Raw genomic sequence first — 6,045 nt, 5'->3', positions numbered from 1 at the left:
TAGAAGCAGGTGTGGTATGAGGTGATAGAGATTTCTGCCCCCTGGCAGCAGAGCCGAAGTTTCTCCAGGAAGAGGATTATTCATTTATCATTTATAGCGGTTCATGATCTCAGTGTCTACAGTTTACTAAAACTAAAAAGCAGGAATGAAAAACATTTTTTTAACTTGCTGAATTTAAAAAGAAAAAATGACTGCAGTGAAAGTGAAGTGAACCGTAACACCAACAAAAGAATATAAAAGAAAAGAAAACACACAGGAAATGTATTTTGTTTTAGTCTGTGTCAAATTTATCAAACAAAATTAAGCCCGAGAAGGGGGATACATGTGTGTTTGAGACAGATGTGGGTCTCTATTTACATCATCTGTTCCATTCACATCTGGCATCTGACTCATGTTATGACTGAAGAAATAATAAAACGGAAGAGTGATGACGTCGCTCCAGAAAGCGATACTAAGCTGAGAAACAGAACAAAACAAATCTCCAAAAAAGTTGATTGTGTTCATCTGGACGTAGCGTTTTGTGGGAGAAACGTTTCGTCACTCATCCAGGTAACTTCAGTCTCAGCTGACTGCAGGTTTCCCCAAACTTATAAACAGTACATTTGCATAATGACTGAAACCAGCCCACTGAAGGAACAATGGGCTGGGAGGTCAGTTCCTTAATCTTAATTATGCAAATTCTCATGACCTTTGATCAACAACCACTGACCAAAACCCACCGATCAAAGACCACTGATTTTCACTATCCTACCCTGGAACACCACCAAGCCATTGGTTCCGATATGTGGATGACACCTGGGTGAAAATCAAATCTCAGGACGTACCACAATTCACGGATCACATAAACTCGGTGGACCGACACACCAGGGAGGATATGAAAAGTGGCAGGTTAGCCTTCTTAGACTGTGAGATTTCCATCAGTAATGGGGGACATCTAAAAGCTGACGTGTACCGTAAACCTACACATACGGATCAGTATCTAAGGTTTGACTCATCATCCACTGGAGCACAAACTGGGTGTCATCAGGACGCTACAACACAGAGCGAACACCATCCCCACAGACACAGCGGCCAGGGAGGCAGAAGAACAGCACATCAAGAAGGCCCTGAGTAAATGTGGTTATCCCAGCTGGACTTTTGTCAAAGCTGGGAAGGCACCTAAAGAAAGCTCCAGCCGATCCACGAGAGAAGGACAACCGCTGCCCAAGTGAAAACCTGTAGTGATCCCATACGTGTCAGGAGTATTGGAGCAGTTGAGACACATTTTTTCTTTTTTTTTTCTTTTTTTTTTTTTTATTAATATTTTTGGATGGACAGAAACATTAATAAATAAATATACAACTGCAATAATCATACTGTCAGTTCTCTGTCCATTTCTAAACAAACAAACAAACTAAGACAAGCAAACAAACAACACACTAACAAACAAAAAAAAAAAAAAAAAAAAAAAAAAAAAAATTACATAAATAAATAAATAAATAAAATAAATAAAACCCAGGAGAAACAAAATAATACACCGCCTCCTGGAAAACATCAGCAAAAACAAAAACGAATAAGGGTAAAACCCCCTGGTGCAAAAAAAAAAAAAGACAACAACCAAAATACCAATGACACATGAAATATCCCTCTAAGAGACCATTTATCATAATGTCTAAGAGACATTGTCAATGTACCGCAAAAAGGGACCCCAGACCTGCTCAAAAATATCTTCTCTTCCCTTCATTCTATACATAACCCGTTCATATGATGCCATCCTAGACATTTGTTCGGTCCATTCCTTGAAAGAACAGGGGCTGGATGACTTCCAATGCCTAAGAATTACCCTGCAACCAGTTATAAAAGCCAGACGCATCCACAATCTCTGTTTTTTTGAGAGAATGTTATCGTCAGGTAGTAGGCCCAGGACGCATATAGCTGGAGATTTAGAAAGATTAAGTTTAAAAATATCATTCACCAAGTTGATGATCCCATCCCACAAATAATCATTTTTCCGACATGTATACAACATATGAACTAGAGTCCCGACTTCCTGCTGACATTTCCAACAAATGTCCTTATCTGCGAGCTTCAACCTGACTAATTTACTGGGTGTCCAATAGTTTCTGTGAAGCAACTTGTACTGGATAAGTTGAGACTGTGTTTCAGGTGAGCAAACATACCATGATGAGATCAGCATCTTCCAACTGTCCTCTGAGATCTGGATACCCAGATCTTTCTCCCAACACCGCCTCAGTCCCCCCAAACTGGGAGCATGTGCCTCTCTGAAGCTCCCATAAAATTTAGATGCCCTGATTCTGTTATTGTCAGGGGTTGCAAACATCTTCTGAACACTAGATGGAGGGTCTAGATTATTTTTCAAAATGGCTTTAATACAATGTCTTATTTGAAAAAACCTCCAAATTTCCCTTGGATCCAAATTGAATTCTCGTCTGATTTCTGCAAACGATTTCATGCCAGTCTGCCCAAATAGGTCCCCCATCTGATTAATACCTGTCCTAGCCCAGGCCTCCCACCAGACCGGTTTCTTCCCTATTAATACTTTCTTATTATACCAAATAGAGGCTCTAGCGGTGAGATAAGGGCTGCTGTTGGTATATTGGTGAGCTCTAAGCCAGGTCTCTTGCATGAAAGACAGTACTGGATCTTTAAACGGTACTGGCCTACCCTTCTGAGTAAGGAAGGCCTCTAAAGACGAAGGGGCCACAAGACTTTCCTCAATCCCAACCCATGATGGCTTATCAGTAGAGGAATTATATATCTTAACTAACTGAGAGAGGGAGAAAGCGTAATGATACCAGACCATCTTAGACAATGCCAACCCACCACTCTCTTTAGCAGCATATAATTTAGACCGATTGAACAATGGCTTTTTACCTGCCCACACAAAACCCTCTACACATGTATTATAAAGCTTTAGCAAATTATGTGGGACTGCTATCGGTAACATGTGAAGAAAGTACTGAAGTTTAGGGGCAATAATCATCTTCACCAAATTAATTCTGCCCAAAAGGGACAGATTTATTTTAACCCAATTCTGCAACAGCGAACGGATGTTTTGAATCACTGGGGAAATATTTACTTTCATTATGTTGTCTAAACCAGGGGTCAATTTAATCCCCAAATAAGTCAGACCCTCGGGCTTCCACTTGAAATGCCATGAACTCCTCATAACAGGCGGACACAATTTAGAAATAGGCATAGCTTCAGACTTAGACCAATTTATAGTGTATCCAGAGATTACAGAGAAAGAATCAATAATTGAGGAAATTGCAGGAACGGCCTGTTCTGGGTTAGTTGAAATCAGTAAAATATCATCTGCATACAAAAAAGTTTTATGTTCTTCTTGACCCAAATCCACCCCTCTAATTTTCTTACATTCACGTAAAGCTATGGCTAAAGGCTCCAAAAACAGAGCAAAAATGAGAGGTGATAAGGGTGAACCTTGTCTAGTACCCCGACTTAACGAAAATGAGGGTGACATTATCCCATTGGTAATAACTGTAGCCATTGGATCTGTGTATACCACCTGAATCCACTGCCTAAAAAAGGGACCGAAACCAAATCTCTTCAAGGTATGAAACAGAAAAGGATACTCAACTTTATCAAAAGCTTTCTCTGCGTCCAAAGAGAAGGCAACGACAGGGTCTAGCTTAGTCCTGCTCTTCCAGAGTATATGCAATAACCTACGTAGATTATCCGCAGAGCTTCTATTTTTCACAAAACCGACCTGATCCCTATGCACCAAATACGGAAGAACTTTTTCAAGCCTAAAAGCTAATATCTTAGAAATAATTTTTTCATCCACATTAATTAATGAAATTGGGCGATAATTCCCACAATGCTGTGGGTCTTTCCCTTTTTTATGTAATAACGTGATCACTGCCGATCGCATACTAAACGGTAGTCTCCCTCTTTGAAACGCATCTTGATATACCGACAGTAGTCTTGGAGCTAGTTCGTCCACAAACACCTTATAAAAATCTGATGGAAATCCATCATTACCTGGAGATTTACCCACTCTAAGGCTGCCGATTGCCTGCTTAACTTCAATTAATGTAATCTTACCTTCTAATATACTTCTTTGATCTTCCGACAGGCTGGGAATTTTAATAGAAGAGAAGAAATCTGACAGCCTCTGTTCCTCCACCAGTCCATTAGAAGTGTACAGCTCCTGATAATATTTAGTAAAAATATCATTTATTTCTTTTTTACTAGTAGTCAACTTATTATTATTACTAGGATCAAAAATAGATGGTATAAGGTTACTAGATTTTATCTGCTTAACCCTGTGTGCCAACATTTTACCTGTTCTCTCCCCTTGTTCAAAGTACTTCTGATTTAGACAAAACATTGCATATTCCACTTTTTTCTCCAATATGCTATTCATCTCAAATTTAAATTTAATTAATTTGTTCCATAAGTCCCTCTCTGGGAGCAACATATGTTGTTTTTCAAGCTCCTTGAGAGAGACACATTTTTTCTAAACACCGGGTCTCTGTGGCTTTTAAACCCCAAAACACGCTGCGCCAAAAATTGGTCCACCCCAAGGAACAGAATCAACTTTTTGGAGATTTACTTCCCTGGATGATTGAGAATGCATCAAGAAAAACAAAACAAAACAAAAAAATCTATTTAAAAAATACAAAAACAATAACTCATACCCATTTTGATGAACCAGCTTCTTATTTGCACACCTTGGGAACATATTGGCCACTTTATGATCTCAAAGCACCCACACAACCTCATGATTGCTGTGCTTATGTTTTAAAATCTTAATATGCTTTATTCTGTTTATTTTGCATTGTTGAATTTCAGATTCCAATAAATTATAATCGTATTATTACTAAATATGTGTATTTAAATTATTATTTTATTATTGTTTACCTTAGTAAGGTCAATGTCTTGATACGTTACATTGTATTGCACTAAGCTATTTTAAAAAATCGGTTTCCTGTGTGGTTTTAGGACTTTTCCACCTTTTGGGATTAATAAAGTGTTAGTTATCAAAAACGTTATATCGATAGTCACTGAAAGAGAGCGGACAGTTGAGGGTTTCTTTTTCCCTCCAGCTTCTCGGTTATGTTTTCTAGTGTAACATCCTCCCATTTCCGGCGCATTTGTGCCCATTTCACTGCAACTTGACGCAGCTGGAGAAGTTTGGGAGGACCGCGGAGGGCAGAACGAGAATCCCCAGAATTCATAGCGATAGACCAACATCAATATGACTTCAAAATGGTTTTCGTTCTGACGCCCCAAATATTTCCAGAGCAGAACAGCTCATCTCAGATGGCCACACTTCAGAAGAGGCGCAGGCGCGAACCGGGAGCCTGACGCAGGCACAGGATCCCGGCCGCTCCTCATCACTCTTCTCCACACTTCAGCTTGAAGAGCTGCTTGTTGTTGCGTTTCTATGAATCAGTGTTTTTCCTCTTTGCCACAGAGCTGCTGCATGCTGCGCAGATCCACAGTCACGCCGCCCTGGAGGATGCTCCCTTTACGGGCTCCAATCTGAGCCGGAAATCCCAGCTCAGAAACAACAAATCGTGCCGGGGAGGAGGGAAACTCCAGGGTTGATTAAGACTTTTATAATATCATCATTTCTCTAAATGAATATCGTGACCAAAATAATTAACTTTGCTGACGTTACTGGATACCTAATATAGAAAATTTGTCGAGGAAAAGAAAAAGAAAGGACGACAGGTGGCGGTATAGGTGATACTCAGTCACCTGTGTGTCTCTTTTGTTGGCAAATTAATCGCTCTGAAAGCTGAAGAGAGAGTTTGTGGCCACAGCGCTACAACAGATAGACAAAAAGAGCAATTACACGATTTTTAACACGATATTATAATTTTAACTAGTAAAATAGCAACAAGCCAGCATTTAAACTGTGCCACAGCCTTCATCCGAAGGCTCCCTGAGTGCAAACATTAGGGACCAGTCACCCTGTTTGAACACTAATTTTTAAAGTTATGTTCAAGCTACACATGAACCCATCACAAACACACTGAATACCTCCATTCAAAGCACAGACACAGATGAAGGCAA

Source organism: Diplotaxodon limnothrissa, linkage group LG14, assembly GCF_057381915.1.
Source record: "Diplotaxodon limnothrissa isolate DT_005_m linkage group LG14, D_limnothrissa_male_GT1.1, whole genome shotgun sequence".
NCBI lineage: Eukaryota > Metazoa > Chordata > Actinopteri > Cichliformes > Cichlidae > Diplotaxodon > Diplotaxodon limnothrissa.
The sequence above is the reverse complement of the archived record's forward strand: the minus strand, read 5'-3'. Positions refer to the sequence as shown.